A 26,777-nucleotide genomic window follows, 5' to 3' on the forward strand; every position below is an offset into this window, starting at 1 on the left:
AAGGAAGAAGAAGGATAGAACTCAGTGAAAGGATTGTAGTAGATAACTTGGGTGTGAAAGGAGCAGATCCATAGTTTCCCCAGAGCAGCCCACTTAATGGAGCAACTAAACTCCTCAGCTGTGACAAATAAGTAAAGATCAGATGTTCCTGCAGTGAGACACACTGCTCTCTGTTTTGAGTTAAGAGATGCTAATTGCTAGTAGATTACTCATGTGGAATTATTTCAGTGAGACTTTATTGGATGTTTTGGTAGGTTTAGGCTTATTTTATTTTATTTATTTTATTTTATTTTTCCCATCTTCTTTTTGTACAACTTTCTAATCTTGGAATTTGTTTGAATGTATCAACTTCATGTATCCTGTCCTTTAAGAAGTGTGGTCTCATGGAAGAGATTCTCCTCACCTGACTTTATATACCAATCATCAAAGATCTGTGCTTTTTACAGTTACCTTGTTTTCTTTCTGCAGTCAGTGGAAAAAGGTAGGAATTTTCAATAATGATTCATCTGAGCTATTTTTAGATGAGAGGAATCACATTCTAAAAATGCCTATTTATTTCCAGAGACACCGAGTGACTAGCTTAGACTTGTGCAGATGTGTGTTTTCAGATGAATCCCACCCAAGATGGTCTCACAGACACTGGGTACTTTGTTTTTCTGGAGACGCAAATCTGTTTACAAGTGGAGCATGACTTGTAGTTTGGCTACCTTACCCTCTTTAGGCATGTTTCAGGATATTTGGGAGTGGAGGTGTACTTTGTTCTAAGCAGGCACAAAGCCATATCCTTTCCATAACAAAGTGCTACTATGTAGTTGGTGGTAATCACATGCTAGACAGGTATTAAAATGTTAAGATTATTTTCCATGATTTACCATAAATATTTGTAATTCCACATTTTCTATGAAGCTTTGTGGAGTGTATGAATATTCCTGTTTCCAGTCCCATGTTACTTCCAGTTATGTGGCACTTTTAAGCTTTTTTAAGGTAAAAGATTTTCAGCTTTGAGGTGCTCAGGTACGTCTGACCAAATGCCTTGACATACTAAAATGCAGCTGTATATTTGATGTTCTCAAGGTCTATTGAGTTTTGTTTGAATGGACTGAGAACTAGGTAATCCAAACTCAATCCTAAATAAGAGTTTTCTCAGATACTCAGAAGAAGCTTGAACGTGGATGTAGTCTAAAACTGTGAGGAGACAATTGGTATGTAAAAATGCATGGAGTGAGCAATTGTCTGTGTCGGTGAGGAGTGATACAGAATGCTTGAAAAATGTAAAGTTCAGCTTAAAATTTAACTCTGTATGCCTAGCTTTTAAGAAACTTCCTAGAGTGTTCAGATCTATTGGGCTGTTTAATATTCTCCTGTGAGAAGCACTGTGAGCTGCATCACTGGGGAATTTAAAGTCATGCCAGAATAAAGCATTAGAAAATACACTGTAGAAATGTATTCTGCACTGGCAGATCAGGAAGCTGACTTACATAGAAGGTCTTTCCCAGCTTGAATTTAAACAAGATTGTGGTCCTATGATTGTGAAGATGAATAAACTTCCACCGTTAAATCATCTTTTTAGTTTGTAGCTAAGATGCACCCGCTACCACTGTTTTTTTTTCTTAAAAAAAAAAAAAGTCATTTGGACTGTTTCTGTAAATATATACACACACACACATATATATATATATATATATATAAAAAAATCCTTTTGCATGCTCCCCCCCCCCCCCCCCGCCCCCACCAACCGTTTCACTTGCTCAGCTGTCTTTCTGCTCAGCCATCCCTAGGAGCTGTTTGTTGATTCAGCCGCTTATTTGTTTGAATCTATCAAATTAACTGCAGCAGACTAGTCTGGCCATGTATAGAATACTGAAGCATCAAGTGTAGTGAAGCACTGCTTGCAATGTTTGATCAGCACCCATATGTAATTTCTTGGGGTAAGCATGGGGTTCACTTGAAAAGGCTGCCACTAAACAAATACTGAAGGAATTAATTGTCAGCTTTTGAAGTACCCGTGAAATTGTCAGAGACATGTTCTGCAAAGATAGGTATGGTCACTTGCAACAGGCATAGAGTTAAAAATGTTCTGAAAAAGCAGCTAGCTTTCATCCAGTAGAGTTATTTAGCAAGTCATGGTAGACCAACAGAGGCTGTGTGGCTTCATGGTATTTTTTAAGATGTAAGGATTAAGACTTATCAAATTTGGGACTGTATATTCTCATTTTCAGTAGCGTAGGGGAAGTGGACTTAGCTATTACGCGTAAGAGTAACTGGAGAACCTTCAGTAGGCTGTTTCTGTGATTGAATATATCACTGTTTTGAGCAATTTATATATGTGAATCTTTAGTCTGTCCTGTTTCTTTTATTTGCAGCCTAGGAACCAGAAAGAACACACTTCCTGTTGGACAGCACTGCCGTTCATGGGGTGGTAACAAAGTTTTGAAAAACATGGGTTATCAAGAAATACCAGATGTATTAGTTTCCATAAACCTACCATATATCTAGGTATTTCCCAAAGCATATTGCCTTTTTCTTCCTGGAAATTGTGTAAAGTGGGGGCAAAAAAAAAGTGTTTAGTAATTTGTCTGGGATTTCTGGTGTCCTGGTAATCGAGTTGGAGCAATAGCTCTAGATAACTAGAAGTCCCAGAAGGATGACCACTGCTCATGCACAGATCATCTGTGTCTTTTTTTTCACAGAAAGGAAAGTTTAATCACTCCCTAAAGGCACGATTTCAAAGGTATGAAAGCTCTACTATTTTTGATTAGCCTTTTTTTTCTTACGAGCCTCATAAAATTTTCTATCCCATACATTGAAACAGTCTCCTTATATGAGAAAACTATTTAAAATCCATACAGGTATACTATTATTTAGTAATTTTTGATTAAATTATATTGTCTTGCCCACTCTTTCCATAATATAACTAGAGCATACTTCCTATCTTCCCCTTCTAGCTCAGTACGGTCTTTTTTAGATCCCAATGAGATTGTTGGTAGATTCTACAGTAACTTTTTGTGGTGCATGCTGTGTTACAAATAATAATACAAACATGGTAAGCTATTGAGCATGTACGCAAATAATGAATATTCATTCTTCCAATTGTTCACAAAAGTTATGTATGTAAAAATGAAATTGTACTCTTTTTATGAAAAGATATTGTCTATTGTAATAGTATAGAGGAACACTCATTTGTTCTTTTTGGTGTGGATGAAAATGCAGAAATACCCACTGAAATTAGAAACTGTACATAAGGATTTGAAATAATGACTCAAGCTGGAATTTGGCCAGTGCAGCACCTCAACAGAAGTGCTGTAAGATGCACAGTGAAATGTAGATGTTTTAGATATCGCTTAAAAGTATTACATCTGTAGCAGGACAGTGCTTGGTAAGATAACCAAATTTCACTTAGGTCTTATACTCAGTCATCTATCTTGGCAGAGAGTACTGTACATACAGCAGTCATCCCTCACATCAAATCTATTGAAGATCATCATAAAAGGCTGGAGTGGACTCTCTCTCTCAAAAAATATACTTCGTGTTTCTTTATCTCTCGTGCTCAGTGGCCAAAGAATTGGGTGATGGAAGAGATAAGACATTTCTGTCTGGTACTGATTCCAAGTTTGAAATAAAATCGACGCATAACAGCAGTTCTAAGTTCTGTGCATAGCATTCATCCTGTTTGATGGAGGTTGCTATGAAAGATAAAAAGGATTTGAGAAATCTAAAATAAATTAATTTGACTCTTGTTATAAGACTCTTATCAAATCCAAGCCAACTCCATTCTGGAATGGATCTGCAACTGCTGAATGTAAAAACAAGGAGCAGGAATTGCTGCACCAGTTCTAGTAACAGTTTCTGAGAATATTGGAACCTCGCTGCTCCCAGATATTGCTAGGGGACGTTCTCTGTCTGTCTATCTATCTATTTATTTAACTTGCTATCTAAATTGCTATGTGAACCAGTGTTAACTTGTACATTTAGTCTGAAGTAGAAGTAATCAGCATCCTGCTTTGCAGAACAGCAGTGCAAGAAATTAAGTATTAGATTCCTCTTGTAATCTTTCATATCCTTTTTTCTTTTCTTTAATATGTACAAATGTGAGGATACATATTTCAATTTGCATTGCCTTGAGCCAGGAACAATGCAGACAATTGTTAACCTATCCTTGCTGGTACTGTAATGACTCCACCATAGCATTCTGTGTTGAAGAGAGAATTTTGCCTTATGAAGAAATGCAGAGGATAGGATGATACACTTACAGAAATACAACAGGTTTCATCCTCACGTGAACTTAACAGAGGAAGTTAAGTATCATCTCTGGACTTGTCTTTATGTGGTTGCTTTTCATCTGAATAAACAGGGCTGCATTGATTGGGAAGAGCTGTATACACTGCAGCTTTTTGTTCTGCTCTGAATCAGTATATTTGGACCAATTTTACTGCCGTTGGAACCAGAAGTGATTTTGTATCAGAAGAAATAATTTTGTAGGCAGGCCTCACTGCTTAGAGATATTTTCTTGGCTTACCAGCTGCTTTCCTAGACTGCTTTTATCTGGTGCAGACAAGCCTTTCCATGGCACTTCTATCATCCATGTTTGCAGAGAACAGATACTGGCTTCTCATTCTGAACGCTGGCTGAAAGCAGGGTTCTTCATTACTGATCTCAAATGCTCCAGGAGTCAACAACATCATCTTCTCCTGATAACTCCTTTGTGTGCCTGATCATTATGCAAGCATAATGCTTTCTAAATGCTTTCTCCCTGTGGGAAAAGATCAACAAGAAAATTAAGAAGTTTTCATGAATAGAGGTATTTTGTTTTGAGACCATTATGAAGCTATCACTGTGGATAAATTATTAGGGCCATATTTGAGTGCCACATTGCCTAGGGGTTTCATGGAAGTGTGTCAAGCAAGGATGGAAGTTATGTCTCTGGTATCCCTGAACTGATTGTCTGCTATACAGAACTGAATAACTTTTATAAAACATTGTAAAATGTTAGTGGTGAGTCTCATTTTGTAGCACCGAAGAATCAATCCTGGGTACAGTGGGGCAGAGGACTTCCTGCATGAGAACGTGCCCCAGTGCTCATCTCACAGGAGTCACGGAGCCATGCCAGCTTGACCTGTGCTCTACCAGCCAGGCTGCCAACCCTGGCAACACTGATGGGCAGGAACTAACCCGCGCTGTGTCTTGTATTTACTCAATGTACTGTGATTTGCAGTTGACATTTGCATATGCAAATAGATGATGTCAGGTTTGAAAGATGTGAAGAGGCATAATATTCAATTTCTGCTCCATCCCAACTCCCAAATTTTGCATGAAGACAAGGGCTCCTGAGTATGATCAGTGAAGGTGCCTCTCTTGCTGGTGTCCTCTCTCGCCTTACAAATTGCATGCCCATGTATGCTTTACTTATCTGTTTTACAAAGGGAGTCCATCTGTGTCCACCACTTGGCCTGAAGTGTCCTCACTTCTGACTTAAGCCCTGTGCTTCTCTACATTTCCATGCTGGTCGTTGTGGCCTCAGTTCATTTTCTGAGTGGAAAGGAAATACTAAAAAGAAAATAAATAAAAATAGAGCAAGTTCTTTGAACGCTAACGCCATTAATACCTGCATGTAAAGTAGAAGCTCCATTTTGATGGAGTTATTAACACAGAAAATGGGCATGCTTTCACCCTAAAACATATATGGTCCTTTCTATCAGCATACCCAGAAAATTATTTCTGCATCAGTATTTCCAGAAATACTTAAATTAATAACACAACTCTCAAGTGCTTTTAACAATGAAGTCAAATCAATGCAGCTGGTAGTGCTCAGTATGCAGCTGTGTGGTTTATCCTGTACACAAACAAGAAAAAATGAAGAAAAAGCACAAATTACAGCCATGGTTTCATACCTGCACCTGCTTCAAGCTCATTGCAAAGTAGCTTTAATGTCATGGCAAAAGCTGAGAATGTCCATGTGGGGAGTACAGTCAGATTATGGAAAAATAGTAATCTGTGGGGGCTCCAATACCCATCCTCGCCAGCAACGAGTACCACAGAACAGTGTCTCAGTGTGCAACATATATACTGGGGGGAGGAGAGGGGGGAGGTAATGGGGACGGGACGGGACATAAAAATGGAAGAGGCCTTCAGAGGGTCTGACAATGCTGACTGCTTCCTGAAAATCCAGTCAGTGTAAACTTTTCAAGAACGACCCGTGTTGATAATAAGGGGAGTATAGAAGGAACAGCTCTGGCTATATCTCAGAATATTATCTAGGGTTTTTCTCCCCTAGTCTACAAGTAACTTATGGCTTGTAGTGAAGTAAAACAAGAAGTTTTTTCAGGCATGTTTCATCTGAATTAAGTCCATCTGAATTTAAGCATGTAATAGAGGTACCTAAGCAAGAAGCTCAGACATCCTGAATGCCTTCCATGGCATGTCTCTTGAGGAGTGATTCAGTAACCCACAGTCAAATACTCCTGCAAAATATTTTCCTCCTTGTGCTGTTTAATGGGTCTAAGGCTTGCTTGGAGAGCTTGCTCGCTTACTTTAGGTCTGTGTTTGCAGTGTTAAATGCTTATTTTGCCAGACTATTTTATTATGAGTATCTGCAAATGATTAGAGATTATCATTGAATGACTGTTATGTGTCTGTTAAGGGAATAGAATTATTAAAAAGCTCTAATTCTTCTTGTCTTCTATATCTGTAGATTATCTAGTATACGATCTTACGATCTTTGTTATCTAGTGTGTGATCATTAGAATTTCTAGGACTCTGGATATTTTATTCTGTGACTGTGTGTATGTTAAGTATCCATGTAAAATGGTGAATAAGAAATTGAGTGCCACTGGAAAAAAAAAAAAAAAAAAGCTAGCCAAGATCATTTAATTACAGCTGTTTATTTTGAAAAGGCTGAAGACCACTGAACAATGTGCTGAATGGAATGAGTAAGAATTGCCACCCTGTGCTTTGCATGTTAAAAGTAATGAGGGCAGTCCAAACAAAATTATTTGCATTCTGTCCAGCTTTGGCTTGAAAACACCATACAGTTCCACAGAATAGCTTAATTGCCTAGTATAGCATAATTGCCAGGCATGGGGAGTAATATAATTTACATGTCTGACCACGCAATGAACCAGGGAAACTGCTCGGTTTTAACAGCTTGGTTTTGATTTATCTGAGCTTCAGAATCATTACAGTTTTAAATCCCTGTGCTGGTGGCTGCAGCAGTACCTCATGTTGCATCTTCCTGCATCCTGGCATTATGGACCTGTGGATTTTGTGGGTCCCCCAAACCGTCAAACAGGGGGGAAATGCGGCTTGTGTCTGAGAGGCCCTGCGTAGCAGTGGGAAGGGTCTGTGTCTGCGAGTGATCGGCCCCTTGGCTCTGTCCCGCTGCACCTCAGTCTCTGGGGAAACAGGGTGAGAAAAGCTGGGTGTGCGTGCTGGGGAGGGTTGTAACACGCTGCTACAACTGAGCTGCTGATAATCTAATACAAATTCTGAATCATGGGAAGTTTTAAACAATGCACTGTTATTGACTGCTTGTCAGTAGCAGTTTTGTTATTTATTTCACAGACTTCCCCAGGATGCTCTAAAAAATGAATAGAAAGATACTGCCCAAGCATTTCAGCCTACTTTGTGAAGTGTAATTGCCATACACGCGCTCACCTATGCCACCTGCAGTAGGAGGTGATTCTCAAAAGTTAGAACAGCAAACGGAAAGGGTTACGTACTTAGGTAAGGCTGTGTCTGGGAACAAGCCTCTATCTGTCATATAGTAGTTTCTTGTAAAATTGTTTATGTTCCTATAATTTCACATTGCTGATGCATCGTCCATTTGCTTCTATTTAAATTTTTGAACAGACACCCTTATTTTGTGATGAGTCTTCTGTTGCTGTGTTCAAATATATGTAAAGATCAATATGATTAAGAAATAGGTGCCTTAAATTCTAGCATTGAGAATAACAAAAAATTTATTCCAGATTTGAAGCATAAATTTTATCTCAGATGGTAACATGCTGTCAGTGCCTCTTTGCATCAGCACTGATTTTAATTTTTATTTTTTATTTTTGCCTCACTGTTGGGTTCATCATACCCAACACGTGGTGACAGCTTATATCTATCTTATTATGATCCCGTTATAAACAGGAGAAAGCTTGCCATTTTAGTAGTGGGACTAGGCCTCTTATGTTATTAATTTTGTTTGTTTGTTGCTTTTTGGGGGATATGGTGGTGGTGTTTAAATCCAAAGTTATCAAAAAAGGAGAGTCATCTGTGGAATGCAGCATGTTTTGCCTTTAAGACTTGGGTGGAAAACACAAAGATGAGAATGGAAATAGCCAGAGAAATCCAAGATTCTACCAATAACCAAACCAAAAACTAAACAGCGTGTGTGTTTTGGCATGGTGTGGCTAGTGTCATTTTCACTTACAAAACAAACAAAAAAAGACCAACATGACTTCCACTGCAAGTACAGAAGGTTGGTTCAGATCCTCCTAGAAACTGCTTTCAGACTTGGCTGTCAATTCAGTCTTCATTTCTGAATCTCATTTATGCACCTTGCTGGGGAAGAAAAAATCACAGATGCCTATATACAGATTTATTTGGAAGCAGACTTCAGCTGTCAGGTTTACATTTTTTGGCCTGAGTTACAGTTACAGTGGAGTAAAGCTTGCACTTTAGGTCTTACTAAAAGGTAGTTTAAGCTGATAGTGATATTGGCAATGAACCCACTGAATTTTGGATTTATTTTTCTTGTTAAGAGAAAATCACCTTTTAATGTAATTTTATTAGAGACAGATTGCATGACCTCGTGTGTACCTTTTAATACACTATCTACACATTTCTTATTCCATATGCAATATTGAAAACATTGTGGGCATATATGCATTTAAAATGCATTGAAATGGAATTCAAATTATTTTTTATGTAGACTTCATCTTCTCAGTTAATTCAGTTCAAACACAATTGGTTTTCAATTGCACTAAGGGCATGAATATTCTGTGATTTTATTGCCAAAAATTACAGAAAAGGTACTTTGGCGCTTTCTCTAATTGTTGCTAGTAGAACTTTAACTTTCTGGCAGATAAATCTTGTTTGTAATGACTTTTTTTCTTTTTTTTTTTTTTTTTTTTCCTTCTCCCCCTCTGGTTGTAGCCTTCAAGAGAACTTTTGGGGACAGGGAGGGGCTTTTTGTTCATTTTTCTTTTTTTTCTTCTTTTTTCTTTTAAGTCTTCATATTGGCTAGGATTTATTATTTTGACTGCAGGTTTTCCCCATGTGACCCTGTCAGTTTTATATTGGCTGTTGCTTTTTGAATACACTGAGGATGTATCAGGTGATAATGATGCAAAATTTTCATCAGTGCTGTCTTTATTCAAATAGTCTTTGCTCTTCTCTTTCCTTGAACTTTTCTTGGATAGCTATAGGCAAATTCATTATCTATTTGCAGTGAATATTCTGTATGCCATCTGTGATGTGAAGGGGGTCAAGTGGGATCATGTATCAGTTCAGCCTGCCAAGTATTATATCACAAAACAGTATTAGTTCCTTTCAAAAACAAACAAACCAAAAACCAACTAACCAACCAACAAAAAACTTCACCAAATAAATGAAAAGGCTAACAAACAAACAAAACCCCATACCTGAGGAAGACAGATAGTCATCTACAAAAATGAAAACAAATTGCAAATAAATCTTATTCTTTTTTTTTTATTTTTTTTCCTCAACAGGTTCACAGTCAGAATGTGAAATTATGTAAAATGGAAACCTGTGAAGAAAGGCACAGATAGCAGTGGAATTAAGTCGTGGATGAATTATTTCCCTTCGTAAGCATCAGCTTTTTAAAACACTATGGTGATTTGGAAAGTCCCGAGAGTGAACTGTGAAGTTTTCTTCATCTCAATCAATGGGTTTCTTAAGCATTTCTCCAAATCATTGATGTTCAGAGATGATGTGTGATGGAAAAAACACCCTGTCTGTGTGTTTATAGCCCCTGTTTTTTGGATTAGTTTGCTGTGTTGCTGAACCAATTTTGTTTCGAGGGCAAGGAGTGAATGTGATGGATTTATCTTCAGAGATGAACAAACATGGAAGGAATCCAGTAAGTCACAAACTAGAAGATCAAAAGAAGGTAAGATTGTTTTTAATTGGATTTAATTTTGTTGGAACTGCTTGAAAACTCTCTGGTTTTTAGTAAACTGAAAATTAATGTGCTTTTGAGGAAAAAGCATGCCATCATGCAGAAAGTGAACTGCTGTTATGGGACTGAATTTCTTTATTGTCTGGTAATTTTGTTTCTAATACTGCCTGATTGCGTGGTAATTTGTGTCAAAAGCTCCCTGAATTTGTCTGTCAAATTGTTTGGCAAAGCTGTTACTCGGTTGCTCTCTGTCAATGCTGTGTTAGTGCCAGAGACCTGCTGAAATAAGTGTCTGACAACAGCCTGACACTGTTTGAGGTCCTGTATATCTGTGGATAGACACTTTTTGTTGTGTCCTATCGGTAGTTTTATATATTTTGGTTTTCAGATAATTACTTGTTGTTCAAGTTTCATCCTTTAGTACCCAAGGCAATTCACACATGTAAATTCACATTTCCATAGTACGGAAAATCCTTTAGGAAATCCCGCTTCTGTAACAGAGTGTCTCAGAAGATTCCCCTTCCTGGTTCATCTGTTTTACTCAGACTATGGTCTGGAAACTTTTTTATAATGGTTATTTCAAAATCTCAATCTGATGGTTTTTAACATCTTCATGTCTGTCTTCTATTTCCCCATGCTTTTTTAGTCTTTTGATGTGCCAGCTGAGGGGTTACAGACTCGGTACATGTTCTTCCTGGTGTGCTGGCCTCTAATCGGAGCTCTACAGCAAGCAGAGAGGTCATTCTGGGGTAGCACTTTGTGGCTGTTGTGCACTTAATACTGGGCCTTAAAATGAGATTTAGTGGCCTTTGAATTACTGCATAGGTTCAATGAGGCTGTTAACATCAAAATAATGTATTAAACTACATATTATGTGCTTTATTATTACACAGGCTTGTTACAATAAGTGCTGCTGGTTTTGGCATGGAATATTGGTATGAAAGACACTGTCCAATGTTTCAAATAATTTTGATATTATTTGGGAAAAATACAAATTGGGGAAATTTATAAGCAGCATAAATGAAATTGTTTTAAGTCCTGGAAAATTAAATACTTGGTTTTAATGCCTTTGAAATTTGTATTTGTTAATCTAAGTCATTCAGTCACAGCTGATAGCCTTTTAAAGAGTGAATTGCTGGAAATATACCATGATAACACATACAATGAAATTATTGGGAAAATATATTCAGACTTTGAGCAGGCTCTTGGTAATGGAAAAGACACAGAGGTACATGATAGGAGATAACTGGTTTAGAGCATGGGACTTTCTCCAACTCATAATTCCCACCCTTTTTTTGCATCAAAGAAAAGCTGTGAAATATTAGGGTTAATCTCAACATCCATTGGACTGCTTTCTGAACCATGGTTATCTGACCTGAAATTGATTATGCTCTAGGGGGTGTGTTTTTCTCTTTTTTTTTTTTTTTTCTTTTCAAAAGAAAATTTGGTTTTTCATCTCTAAGTGCATTTTGCAGATTCACATATAGAGGCTGATTCTTCAGATTGCTTAGGAGGAGAAAGATTGTTTCAAAGAGGATCTGTTGTACCTTGAGGTCAATTTTTTCTTTGAGCAAGGATATTTTATCCAGCTGTAGAACTATGAAACAACCACTGAAGACTCTGTAGCTGCTAAAAATGTCTGGTCCTGTGGCACAGTTCATGCTGAAGAACTGAATTTCATGATCATAAACACAAGTCTGGTTATTTTTCATTACACACAGGAATTCTAACTAGTAATTTCATATATTTGGTGTGCTAATGCCTGTTTTTTTTTTTTTTTTTTTTTTAATAGGAGGTTACTGTTAGATTTTAATAAAATGAGGCTTCAAAAACAATGAGAAACACAAGGCATAGTAGTAATTTGGCTATTTCTTTCCATAGCATTGAATGTAAAGTGTATTTAGAAATACTTTAAACAGAAATATGTGAAATAAAACCAGACCAATTTTGGAAAATATTGTCTGATTCATTGGCTGAAATAGATGCTCTACTGCTCGTCTACCTGGATCAGGCCAGGCAGGAGTCAAGCTGAATCTCTTTGCTTGTGTTCTCATAAATAAAGGAAAGATACTGTGTTCTGAGAAGACTCAACTGTTTTGTTGCTGCAGAAAGTATTGCCGCTGGACTGTTTTTTTTTTTTTTTAATGGGGAATTTAGAAAAAAAACAAAACACTATGCCAATTAAGGATATAAAACTTTGCAGGTGGTTTAAAAAGTTCAGGCTGTGCTTTGGCATTTAGTTTTTCTAATAAATTCAAAAGATAGTACAAGCTATATAGTCGCTTTTCTTAGATCTGTAATTGGGCTTAGAGAACTATGTTTATGTAATTTTCATTTTGTTAACTTATGAACTGTCAAGTTTATAGGGCACTCAGATATGTGTCTTATCTCAAAGCACATCAAATGCTAGCACTTGCATTTTAAAGAGGTGCATACTAATTTTATGGCTGCAGAACTATCAAGTTCCTTAGTCTTTCCGTAGCTCCAAGACATAATGTTTTATTGATTTCTGTCAATATTATGCTTGTTTTTGTGGGCCTGGTAGGTGTCTCTGGGCTCCTACTCATGTGTATGAGCCATTACACAAGGCTCAGCCAGGGAGTGAGAGCTTTTGGTGCGGTTGAAGAGTTGAGGAAATAAGGGAGGCAGGCTAACAGTGGGCAGTTCAGAGAGGAAAAAGAGTTCAGGAACATCATAGGAATTCAAATCAATTGATTTCAATACAACACAGGGCTTCCATCTGCAAAATTTTCTACCTGGGAGTGAAATCTCAGGGAATTGGTAATGGGCTGGAATGTGCATGTCTGGGATGTCCATCACCTTTATCTGCTTGAAGACCATGTGTCCATGGTATCTTGGTCCAAAACATGTCCTTCCTCCCTCCCATGCTCCAAGATGGACATTTCGGGTTGAATGCTATACTTCTGCATCTAATTGTCATTCCTACAGTGTACTGTAATTTCTTATTTTGAAGGTATGATAATATTCAAGGCTTTGGGACATGAATGCCATTAAGAAGCAAATGCATTTGTCACTGTTTGCAGTAGGATGTGCAGATACATGATTTCAGTGCACAGTAAATAACAGTGAGAGCTATGAACTACTAGTTCAAATAACAGGTTTCAATATCCAACTTGCTGTAAATAACCATTTTAAAACCCAGAGAAGACTGCTTAATATGTATTTCATCATCCAGTGGCATTATTCTGTTTTCAAAATCGATGGAAAAATTTGTAGTCTGCTGTTACGTGCAGTGTCTATGCTAGCCAAATCTGTAAAATACATTTCCAGAATTTCCTGTCTACTCTAGTCATTTAATTTTAATATTTTTCCCCCCAAAGAAAGTCCCATCGTGGGCATTTCTTTGACAGACTATCCAGGTTATTTGGTATCTTGGAAAAACACCTGCTTGCTTTAGGCAGGCAAAGCGAAGCCTTTGAACAATGCTGCAGCTGTGGCCTTGTTTAAGTCTGGAGCCTGACGGTGGGAGCCTGAGAGTGCTCTTCACCATGAGCATACAGATATGTGTGAGGCAACATACAGGCAAATAACGCAGGTTGCAATACCCTCAAGTATCGTTTATCTACTTGACCTTGTTTAAACCTGTAAAATTGTTTCAGAACTACAGCAACGTACAAAATGGTTCCTGGTGACAATAGTACTTCATCTCTTAAAGATTTGGCACATCTGCTTCATGAGCTAACTAATTTACTGCTTTCTGATGTTCTACATTGTCTAAAGTATTTTAGGGAATACAAACCCTCTGTGCTTCTATCCTAACTCACATCAGATGATGTGTGTCTAGATTCATAGCCCATCGTGCAGAATGCAGCAGTAACGATATTGCAATACTGATAGTTCACAAAGCAGGAATCTTTGCATCTCAGTTTACACCACTCACACCACTGATACACAGCCTACACTTTTGCACGTCCTGTATGCTTACTATTCTCAAAGGGATATATTTTTTTCCCCCCTCATATTTTCTTGTAACATCTCTCAAACAAAGCCTAAGCAACGAGAAAGCAAAGTCTGTGTGTCCTGTATATTTGGTTTTTACTCTTGATGTATTTTTAGGGCAGGTGAATTCTGAGGCCTCGGTTCTTCTGTTTGAAGGCTGATTCAAACTGAATGAAATTGAAGGGCAGTTTAACAATTCCTGATACCACCTGAATATATACTTTAAAGTTAAATGTGAGAAAGTATAGCAATCTTGGTTACATTATTTCCATCAGTCTTTCTGTATGTAGATGAGCTACTGAGCTCAGAGGACTTTTTAAGAGATACCATGACTCTATTACTGGGCAGTAATTAAACATAATTAATAAGGAGGAATACTGAATAAGCCTTGTCTACTATTGGATGTTTTGGACTGAGTGTGTGCACTGCCCTGTTGTTTTCCCCAGTAGCCATTTGCAGATTAACTAAATGTCGAATAATCAGAGAGCTTTTGTCTGATGGGATATAAAAGGAGTTTACCATCAAAAGCATCAAGCAGTCTTGATATGCAGACCTTTAAAGATCAAATCAAGAGAGAAGGTTTAGAAGGGACAGATGAAATGGGTGTAATCAACATGTACAACAACTGTTCCTCTATTCCCTGCCTACTTCATCATCGTCAATATTTAACATTTCTGGAAAATTGGATGTCGTCATCGTGGGACAGTTGGGCCACCAGTACAATTTGTTCTCGCAAACACGCTCATACTGCTGTGTCTGCACTCCCCATTTTCACGTCTCTGTTCTCATTTTTATGACTAATGTAGTCAGCCAGAAACTGTTTTTTAACAATAAAAGCATTAAATATTGGGTAGGCCAGGTTTATTGCTTTTGTTGCTCAGTAGCTTACTTTTGTCTGAGAACCTAGGATCTGGATGGTGTTGCTTCTTCTCTCCCTGAAAAAGTTGATTTCTCCCTTGCTGATTTTACTTCTCTCTCCAAGACAGCTCTGAGTTTTCTCTCCCACCCCCTTTTCCTCACCCAGTCCCTCTTAAACATATACATATTTGTGTATTCTATGTTGTTTTGTCCATCTGCCCATCCATGTCTCTGTCAGGAGATGCTTTGCAAACAACTGCAAGTCAGAAAATCTAGCAAAGAGTCAGAGAACCATTAAGCTCAATGTTCACTGTTATCCCTTATCTCAAAACAGCTGGTGGGTTTTATTTTTCAGGATATATATTCAGGGTTTTAACCAAAAATAGTAGGGTGAGGGGATAGGAAGAACTCTTCAGGGTTGGAAGGAGAGGATTGTTCTCTTCTAGTTTTGCTGTTGTTTTTTTCTTTGATACTTCTGAATTAGGCAAAGATAGGAAGAACCCACCCAGCTGATACGGAAAAGTGGGCTGCGGGAATAAAACTGTGGTTGCTTTCCAAATTCATTGCTAGAGCAGCCTGTCACATATTACATCCTTCTTTCCCTTAGACTGTCTCCCTCCATACACCATGAGTTTTCTGTTTCAAAATTTATGCTAGAAAGACTTGAATTATTTCCTTCACTGTCAAACCTCCCTGGGGCCCCACCACCTGACTCTTGCTCTCTGAAATTGTTCCATGCACTCTGCTGGTGCAGTTGTTCCAATTTAAAAAAAATAATCTTTACAGGCTAAGTACATTGTATTAAATATCATTTTATGGAATATGAAACCGATATTTAATAATTCTTAAAGTTCACACCCTCTGAATGCCTACAGTTTTTGTTTCTCTTATTAGAGAGCCATGATGTAAATGAGTACCCATTTCTTTTTCTGCTCTTTTTTTTTTCTTTTTCTTTGCCTTCCCTAACCCACTGTCTGCAACAGTCTCATTTGCAGAGCAGTATTTTGACCCAATGCTGAAAATAGTTAAGATATTAAGTCCTGATTCATTGTTTTTATTAAAAAATACTGACTGATTGTATTTTATATTTTAAGAGTATGTCTTGGTTTCTTAGCCGGTTGCTTTTCTTTCAACTCAATGTTATTATCTGTAAGCTGTTGCTGTTAACACATGCCTGATAGCTGATAAAAACTTGTTTAGGAATACCAGGTAAAGGCTGTACCAGGGTGTCAGCACCGCCTGGCTGGAAGAAGCTCAGCTGCTTTGCAGTTGGTTGTGCTGGTAGATTTTTGCGTAATCAGATAGCTGAAATGAATACTATTTTGTACATACACATACCACATAAATTTTGACATGCGCTACAGAGTGAGAGGAGGAAGGTGGCTTTTTCCTTTGGCTTAGTTACTTTTTTTTTTTTTTCCTAAAAGTGATAAAACTACTTACTGGCCTATAGGTCTGCTAGTACTACTAAAGGCAAAATTTACTGTTTCTATCAGTTACTCTTGTATATGCACTAATAACAACGTGGATTTAAGCATCTTGTCTCAAACTGATTTGCCTAATCCAGAGTGAGATACAAGGACTAGGAAGCAGAAAACAATGAAATTTGTGGAGGCAATATCTCATGATTACACCGTTTGCTGTGGGAAACCTTGATGGTTACAAATTATCAGTAATGTTTTCATTTGTCAAGTATATATTAAAAAAAAAGAAATGCTAGAGGCTTTCCACCATAAATCCTGTTTTTTGATTGCTGTTCCCCCTACATTTTCCAAAGAAAGCTCTTAGCCTCAGGACAAAACAGTTGAAGTGATACTAAATAGCTAAGCTAGTAAATAAGCTAGTAAATAAAATCACATGGCTTTTTTCTGCTGTTTCTCTGCAAGGACATTGCAAAATAAGGAAATCACCATAGTAGATAGTATTTTATTGTTCTTACTGTTGTTATTTTTAAGAAGTGCTACTGAATGATATTTGCTTAGCTGGTAATGGCTGGTTGCAAGCAATATTTGTCTTGAAATGGTCTGTTGTTATTTGAGTATGAAATGCCAATTAGGGTAGGGTTGGGCTGCTGAAACAGTGTGCGACCCAGTCCTATGTCTTCCTTCTGAAGAAGGAGCACGAGCTTGAGAAGCAGTCTCATAGAGGTTCTCCATCATTGCTGAGGCTCCTACTTGATACCTTGTCTTGCACTGTGACATTGGGGATTTTTATCATACAACTGCATGGAGATCATACCTTCAAAAACTTCTTTTGAGGCTTTTGCACTCTGAAGCAAGAGCTTAAAAATAAGTATGGTCCTATAATGTGTGTTAGGGAGTCAACTATCCTGCTTGCCAACTTTATTTAAGTATTTTATTAAATCTTGTGGATGATCCTGTATCAAAGTGGGCATTCGGAGTAAAAACCTATTTTCATGTCCCCTTTCCATGAATTTTGAACTTTCCATGGGATTGCTTTCTACTTTAAACAGGCTCTGTACAACAGAGACTTAAAAAACTAAGAGCCAGAATTCCTCTCAAAACGTTGGGAAGAGTAAGTAGAAATAATGTCAACTTTCTTCTTATCCCAGTTCCAGACTACAGTTTGAATGTCTGAATGACCAAGAAGGGAAAATTAATTAATTAAATAAATCGCCAGAGCAATTTTGATCTGAATGTATCTAACAACACTTTTTCGTTTGTTTGATAATTGTTCTAATTATACGTTAAGTGAAGGTTACCGCTGTGCTTATGAAGGGGTTAGGAAAAGTAGTTGCTGTCACCATGTTTGTTTAGCTACTTTATCTAAATCATTCTGTGCTGTTACCTTGAGATTTTAACTGGATCCTAGGATCCAGTGCAGGTCAAGTATTCTGCACCCTGTCGGGTATCTGCATTCTTGCGGTGCAATTGAAGCATTGCAAGTGCCGTAGAATCGTAGAATCTGGGTCTCATGGATTGCAGTCTCATCTAGTTTCTTCTCTAATTCCCCCAAAACTGTTATTGTTGAAATTGTAAGAAGCAGAATCTTCTACTGTATCAGAAGAAATAAAGCTGTGAGGGAATGTACTGCAATCTGCCTTTGTGGGATATAAAGACCTTCTTTAGACTGCATTTTATATGTGCTAAAGCAAAAGTCTCTTGTGAGACTCTGTTGTGTGCCTGCTTGTAAAGCAGAGCTTTAAAAACCTTTTACATTTGTTCTAGACAGGTCTAGCCTTAAGCAACGTATGAGAGGACACCTCTATCTGCTGTTGTGTTTTTTTAGCTCCTGACTAGAAACATCTAGTGGAATTACTGACTGACTACCAACAGCAATTAATAGTCTCACATCAAACCAGATCTCGTTTTCCTAGATGCAGTATGTAAATACACACTATGAATCAAGAGAATGAGAAAAGATTGACAAAGCTTGGTACATTTGCAGAAGTGATGCACAGAAAAGTTTAAAGCCTAGAAGCCTAACTTCCCTAAATGAGTTTTCTAGATTTGTATTTATTTATTTATTTATTTGTGTTTACTGAAGGAAATGCATGTGGAGAAAAGAAAAAGCAACCCGCAGAGTGGTCCATTGCTGAAGCCACATTTGTAATAATATGAGCAGCCCTTAAATGCAGCTCTCTTGAGTCTGGATGTTGTCACAGAGTGGAAGGCTATACCTTGAACTTAAGAGTGCATGCCTGCTGCATCCCAATTAAAGGATACTGCTGGGAGATTTTCTGTTTCTGTTTTTTATTTTTCAGTGCTTAGGTACTGGTATTAGCTTTTCACCTGTGCTGAAGTACAAAAGAATTCAAAGGTAGGAAGGAACTTTGGAAATGGTTAGAAATTTCTTTTTAGCGCAAAACTATTTTTTTTTCTTTCTTTCTCTCACAGCTGCTTACCAGCAAGCACAAGCATATCCACGTTGTTTTGAATATAAGCATGTGTATATATACAAACTAGCATAGTTCTACTCTATGTTTGATGCAGTAAATGAACAAAGCTTCTTTGCTAAAAGAAAAGAAAAATCTGATAGAGCTACTGAGTTTAATAACAATATATTCCCTCTACGTGACAGTTGCATTTTGGGAGGAGGGAGAACAAAGCAAAGCAAACCCTTCCACACACAGGACAATCTTTCAGGGTACTTCCATGTTAGTAAACTGAACCTTAGAGTGTTACTTTGTCTGTAGTATCTTTAGATGTAATAAATTTTTGTCTCATGAGGCACTGCTGCATGGAAAACCCATACAGTTTTTAATATTAAAATTTCTTGACATCTTCTAGAATGGTCAGGATCAGGCACAGCTATTACCATTAATGGCATTTGAGTGACTGAACGTGGGGAGAGGGACAGCCCCTGGCATTCAGGGCATTACCTGAAGCTATGGTGCAGAGCAGCTGCTGTTCCAGTTTAACGTTATCCTTCTGGAAGGGAAAATAGGCCTGTGGTTGAAATGCAAGTCAGCAGGCTGTCTTTATAGGTTGGGCTCCTGATATTGTTTTTTGTCTGCTCCTTTCTTTTTGTTGTTGCTACTGCTGTTGTTTTCTCCTTGCTGTCAGGTGTATTCTCCTTACCTGTCATCTTCCTGCTATCCTTGGCACATGTTTTTTGCCCTCTATCTCTTTGTCTTCATTTTCCCTCTCCCCTTGCTCAAGTTAACTGCTTATCATTTTATTTTCAGCATGCATGCACACTTACATATACAGAAGTGTGAATGTATATGTGTACACATTCATAATTACATATATGAGTATTTTGAGTGAGTTTATAAACATATGAGCATACAAACATGTAATATGAACAATCATGTATGAGACATTCTCCAGTGTAATCATACATTAAAATGTTTTGTTTCCTCTGTATTCCATTTGTTTCTTGATTATTTATTTATTTATTTTATTTCTGGAAAATAGTGTCCTTAGGTCAGAGGTTTGGTAACCCTATATACATATATATATTTATATATATATGAAATTGTCTGGTGTAAGCACTGTGTCCATAATTTGTCATTTGGAAGGGCTGATTTCCATCAAGTGCTCTTTTTGGCTCAATCGCAGAGGTCAGATTACTTTGTATTTATTGTTGGCATCATAAATGAGAACCAAAGGAGAGTACAACACACAAATGTAATAACCTCTAGAACTCCAATGAGTATCTACAAAGCACTAATACATGTTGTACCCAGTGATGGGCATGATTTTAAACAGATTCTACTATGGTTACTACAAAATTTGCTTTGATATCTTGAAGATATTTCTTACTTGATGTATAGTGATTGAGGTACATACTGACTTCTTGATGGATGATGATGATCTTTCTCCTTTTTTCTTTTTTTTCCCTAAGTATGCTGACTTAAACAAAAATTACTTTAAACAACTGTCACTTTTAACTTTGAGGTAGCAGATCACTATTGAAGCCAAAAATTCTATAAGATGGTTATTTAGCTTGCTTGAATCTACTGTGTTCAGAGTAGAACAATTGCTTCTTTGTGAAACACCATCTCTGTCTGTGTTATGCAATAGCTTATTAATAATTTAAATATGTCTGTTGCTATATTACAGTTGCTGCTGTATCCCTTTAGGAAGGATGATGTAAGTAAAGCTTGAGGCAGAAAGGCTAAAGGTCTGCTTCTCTTCTAGCTTCATCGTTTTTTTTCATACCCTCAGGGAAGTTGCTTAAACTTGTTTTTACCCATCTGTAAAATTAAAAGATCTGAATCACTGACCATTGATTTTTCTCAGAGCATTAAGATCCTCGTATTGAAGGCCAAATATCCTTGGCTAGTATTTAAAATAAATACACTGCAGTTACAGCTATTTATTTGCTTTGCGGCAGAATAAAGGAATCTTGGTCATGAATCGGAATAGACTTGTGCTGGTGCTGTATGAACACAGAACAAAAAGACTTTGTCTGGCTTAAAGACCTTACAGTTTGCCTTACAGTTTGCCCCTTGATTCCACTCTTGGTTTTAGTACCCAACAGCAGAATACACCTTTTTATGGATAGAATATGTTGTCTGTACAAAATCACCCGTCATTGAGGCACTAGGTTGTACTATGAGTGGGAGAGAAGGGAGAGGTTTGTGTACACAAAGGAAGAACTACACAGGCTTTGTCTTTCTGATATGCTCACCAAAAAAAAAAAAAAAATTATAGTGTCTTGGCTGTTAATACATTACATCTATATTTTCTTCTAATTTCCTGATTTTCCCCACTGTAGTCGTCTAAATGTCATCTCAGAATTTCAATGGTCTGTTTGGCTGTGCGTTAAGCAGAGACTATGTTCTTAATTCATACAGTTTAGTACGTAACTAAAGTAGATGTCACTTTCCTGTCATTGTCAACTGTCACATGACTACTTCTTACAATGCCAGTTACTCATTCTATTTATTTCCAAATGGCCATTTAAAGAAACCATATAAGAGGAAGAGATTTAAATGGATCAGTAGGGGAGATGGAAGAAAGAGGTTAATAGAAGAAAATTACAGAATTTTCCAAATGTTTTTCTATGCCAGTCTAGACAACTGGGATTTTGTTCTTTTCTGAAAGCAGAAGGAGCTGGTAACTACGTGCTCTGGAGTAGCATCAGTCTGGGTGTAAAAAGAGCTTTCTGGCTCAAAATCTCCAGGAGCTCCCTTAAATATGTACCAATAATGCAAGATGATTTGCAGAATTGTGCAACCCACAAAGAAGAAATAAACGATGCATAAAAACAGCACTCAGAAGTCAAAGCTGTCTGTTAAGGAGTTTACTTTGGTGCTTAACTGACATCTCTTGGAAAAAAAAGACTTCAATATTCTATGCTATCCCATGCTTGACAGTAATGAGCTAAAATGGTATGTAAACATTATAAACAAAGATGATCCCAAGAGCAAAATTCCTGAGTGGATCTGTATTTCAAAAGTGCCAAAGAGTGATTATGGAGATCTCAGAGCTGATTTTAGCTCATCATAAGAGAAATAGCGAATATCTTCTGATTTGCTCCCACGCCCTCCTCCCTAGTGTTTTTTGTTCACTTTTGGTTTGTGTTGTTATAAATAAACTATTAAGCATAAAAAGAGTTGCAAAACACCTTTAACAGTAGTTAGCCTTTTTTCTTGCCCTTTACTTATTTGTTTATATCAATAAAATGATGAAAGGAAATAAAGTCATTCTTCCACAATGTGTGTCTAATAACTGTAGCCAATACAAATTTGATCTGTCAAAAATCTTGTTGTGTTTTCTTGATATATCAGTTCATGGCACAGCTAGAAAGAAAGGCGGAGTTGTCATTTGTTAGCAGAACAGCTGGCGTAACAGACTGGAAGTTGTGTTCTCCAGGAATTAATTTTTTACCAAGGTAAGTTCAGTCACTGGTTTTAAACTGTTAATTTTACAGCTCAGGCTGTGCTGCTTGCCTGCGTAACAGTACAGTTTCAGAAGAGGTAAAAGGAAAACCATGAAGCATATGTTGGGGTGGGGGGGGGTGGGGGGTTTGCCTTTTTTTATTTTTATTTTTATTCTCTTCCCCTGTAAAGGAGGGTTCTCAGACTGAGGTTGATTGCTCTGACAGCTGCCCAGGGAAACCAGAGACTCTCCTGTATGGGAATCAGAATGTGTATGCTATATATTTGTTTAGTTTTTCTCATGTATTTATTCTCTTTCTTAGCAAAAAAACCAACAAATGAAACCTTATTGGGGAAGGGGAGGTGGGGTGAATCCCTTACTGCTATTTACTATTTGCAAAATATACTCGTTTGTTCCTTTCATGAGACACTGTTTAAGAAGATGTAATCTGAGTATGTTAAACTCCATTTTTTTTCCTTTCTTTAATGCAGCATATGTTTAGGAATGCTGTGGAGATAATATGCCTACAAGTGCAGCACTTAAATCTAAAAAGTTGAAATGAAGAAAAAAAGAATGAAGGGGTGGGAGTTGTGCATGGCAAAAGCCTTTTTTTATTTGAATATTTATATCTCTGGGTGTTTTTAGCAACATTTAAAATTTTTAGCTTTTAATACCACGTGTAGTGATTGCATGCACAGGGAAGGATTCTGTATGTTTGCAAGGTACTATGTGACTGTCTTAGTACTGTACCTATAAACACATCCTGGTAAGCGTTCCAGGCATATGTCATGAATGTTTGTCACAACATATTTCTTCTAGTAAATTATGCTGTGACCCAGTTCTCAAAATCAGACCAGTAGCTCTGTATGGACTCTTTAAAGAGGTGTAGTATTGGTGGCAGTGTCATGGTTAAGGTTGTGTTTAGGTTTATACTATATGTTTCATGGTAATACTCTAAAACTATCATTATCCAGACCTCTTAAATAACAGTGGGAATCTTTCCAGTGATTTTGGCAGGCTTTCTGCAAAGCCTTTAAATTTTTTGAGGGTTGCTCTATTTTTTGATGTAACATCTTGCAAAAAATGTACTAAAATTTTAAAGAAAAAAGCCCTTAATATCGATCTTGTTTGGGAAAGAAATAATACATGGTTACTTGCAACTGGTAAGAATTGCAGTCATCATCAGCTGCATTTTTGTCCATGCATACAGGTTGTGACAAAACTGGGGCCCTGGGGTCACATTCAATAAGTTAACTATCTGTAACTGTTGGCCTTATTGAGAATAATCTAGTCAGTTTGCCAAGCAAATTGCCCAAGTTTTCCCGAAGTTGCCCAAGGCCTGTCTGAGTCTACACACTTTGTGTCATCTATCGGAGAGCAGCATTTCAGTGGAAAAAAGTCCCCATAATAAACCCAAAAAAACAGCCTTCCAAAAGCTTCTAAGAGGGTTCCTTCCTGGCTCTCTTATTGAGGCAACAATGCAGACTGCTTTAAAAGTAAGATTAAAGCTCTTCCAAATAGTGTTTTGTTTGAATGAGGCCCCTAAATGAGGCTGAATCTTCAGAGGTTGGTTGAATTGTATCTAATATCATTTGGATTAAACACTGACTCTTTCATAGGAAACATTAAAATGCCCCCAAATTCTTAATAAAATTTAGCTTATTTTAAAATTTGTTTAACAGGAGATCCAAGTTGAACTGGTACTTTAGCCACAGGATGATATTTGGATTTTACTTATGTATTATTTCTTATGCAGTGATATTCCTTTTGGAAACTGGACATGTTTCTTTAGATCCATTTTTCCAGAGTTTCGTAGGTTATGCTTTAAGGATAGACTGCACCCAGCCTGCCTTGATAAAAAGAATATCCATTAACTAAAGTGGAGGGGTGGATGTAGGTCCAGGGGTTAGAAGTATTCTTCCAAATGGGGCACTGGTACAAGTTCCCCAGAGCAGTGGCCATGATACCGAGCCTGCCAGAATTCAAGAAATGTTTGGACAATGCTCTCAGGCAAAGGGATGGTCCTGGGGTGAAGCCGGGAGTTGGACCTGGCAGAGAAGGACCTGGGAGTATTGACTGATAGTCGGCTGAATATGAGCCAGCAGTGTGCTCAGGTGGCCAAGAAGGCCAACAGCATCCTGGCTTGCATACGAAACAGTGTGGCCTGCAGGGCTAGGGAAGTGATTGTCCCCCTGTACTCGGCTTTGGTGAGGCTGCACCTCGAGTACTGTGTTCAGTTTTGGGCTCCTCACTACAAGAAGGACATCGAGGTGCTTGAGAGAGTCCAGAGAAGGGCAACGAAGCTGGTGAGGGGTCTGGAGAACAAGTCTTATGAGGAGCGGCTGAGGGAGCTGGGATTGTTCAGCCTGGAGAAGAGAAGGCTCAGGGGCGACCTTATCGCACTCTACAGGTACCTCAAAGGAGGCTGTAGCAAGGTGGGAGTTGGTCTGTTCTCCCACGTGCCTGGTGACAGGACAAGGGGGAATGGGCTAAAGTTGTGCCAGGGGAGGTTTAGGTTGGAAATTAGGAGAAATTTCTTCTCAGAAAGAGTGGTCAGGCATTGGAACGGGTTGCCCAGACAGGTGGTGGAGTCACCATCCCTGGAGGTGTTTAAGGAAATATTGGACGTGGTGCTTAGGGACATGGTTTAGTGGGTGACATTGGTGATAGGGGGGTGGTTGGACCAGATGATCTTGGAGGTCTTTTCCAACCTTAATGATTTTCTGATTCTGTGAAGTGCTGTGAGGTGGGGGTGGTCAGTGCTTGCAAAGTACCTGTGCTCTGTATGTTCTGGGGTGCCCCAACTGGTTGTTGCCCTACTGGCCATCTGCCTAGCCCAATGTCTTGGGGAGGCGAGACCGATGTCTCCTTAAGGAGGAGATGGCAGCAGGGTAGAAGAGGAGCAGTTTTCCTAGTCATTCCTCCTCTTAAAAAACCCATCTGTTTTCTTCATAGTCAAAGGCAGCTCAGCCTTGTAGGTGGAGGATGAGGAAGATGGACGAAAAGTTCATGCAGATGAGTTTTCTGTGTGCTTTCACAATTTGTGTGGAAAGACCGTTGGAAAACTACTTACGGAATTCTGGGGATTGCATGTAGCATAATGAGACTTATTTCCTTAGAGACAACTGCAATCATTCTTGAATTTCTCAATATTGGATTGAGCTTTATTTGCACTGTATTTTTATGTGGTTCCCTCTCTCCATGCTACTTAAATTTTTGTGCTTGCTGTATGTCATATGTATTAGTTTTTAATAAATGTATTGACTTCGAGCAGTGTAGAAACTTAGCTTCTGAGTAGTATGGAAATTAACTTCTTGAACCAGTTCATGTCACCAGCATAGAATCAGGTGCTGTCTTATTTTTTCACATGCAAATGCATTAATTACATGCTAGTTTAAAAACGCAGCTCCAGTAAATCTCTGGTAGTGTAAGTTCTTCTTAGGATGAAATTACACTGATATGTTAATATTTCTGTCAATTTCAGATAAATGCAAATGTTGGGTTATTATTTGCTGCTTTCATGGAGTTCGGTATTTTTTGAAAGTTATAAGTGTCCAGTCTTTCTTTCATATGGAAATATATGCAGAAGATGAGAATATCATTCTACAGTTTCACAAGGCTGACTTCCAGTGAGGATTAAATTAGATTCTTCAGACAGTGTAGCTCTAAAGGCTACTGAAAAGAAAATGAAGCACTAGATTATCAGGAAAAAAGAACAGATTGTCTTCCTTGAATGAAATTCTGCAAAAAGTGTCATTTAGTGTGTATTTAATGTGTTTATCTACATCCTGGAATTTTCAAATTAGCTTTTACCATTTTCTTTATATTCTTGGCATAAATAAAGATGTATCTCATTATCTGGTTTGAATAAAATTTTTATGGCAGGATCATGAAAATAAATATGTTTTAAGAAGCAACGGATACTTGGTTTTCCTTGCAGCTTATAGTTTGTTTGCTTTTCTTGTTTTTTTAATAAAAGATGTCTATAATTAAGCTTTAAAAAAAAAAAAAAGAGGAAAAGAGAAAAGGTTGCAGTTTTGCAGTATTGATTTTAACCAGTAATGATGATATTGTCAAAAATAATTTTTGGTATCCAGTATCCCCATTGTTCAGTACTTTGACAGACATGATTTGACAAATAAAATATGTGGCTTTTCTTCCAAAGGATAGAAAGACATATATAATAGGGGAAGAGTTAGATTTTTTACTCATAGGCTCTATAAATGAAAAGTTAAAGTAATAGGGATAAAAGTAGTACCTGCGAGTCTGTGCAGTGCTGTTATCTTGTGTGACTTAGGACATGGATAGAAAGAGAAAAGCTAGAAATGCCTGTATGCTCCCACCATAGACCAAACACCCTAAAATTGCTGTAATTGTGATAACAGTTGTGACCTAAGCTTGTCAAATATAAATATTTGGCTGACTCTTGCTCATCTCAGGAGTATGTCTTTATTTTTTTTTTTTTACAGTCTATATTCTTTCTCTCTCTTTTATTATTATTATCATCATCATCATCATCATCATCTTTTTCCTGTAGCCCCTCC

The 26,777-nt window shown here is 37.7% G+C and overlaps 1 protein-coding gene across 1 annotated transcript in view; it reads left to right on the forward strand.

Moving 5' to 3' along the window:
* Positions 1 to 264: 264 nt before the first annotated feature.
* Positions 265 to 26,777, forward strand: part of NAV3 (neuron navigator 3) — a 423,218-nt gene continuing 396,705 nt past the window's right edge. Inside the window, 5 exon segments of the mRNA XM_083807523.1 lie at positions 265 to 481; positions 2,364 to 2,496; positions 2,691 to 2,731; positions 7,558 to 7,719; positions 9,714 to 22,246. The gene's annotated coding sequence lies outside the window, so the exon portion shown is untranslated.

The sequence above is a fragment of the Anser anser genome (assembly GCF_964211835.1).
Source record: "Anser anser genome assembly, chromosome: 1".
In the NCBI taxonomy this organism is placed as follows: domain Eukaryota; kingdom Metazoa; phylum Chordata; class Aves; order Anseriformes; family Anatidae; genus Anser; species Anser anser.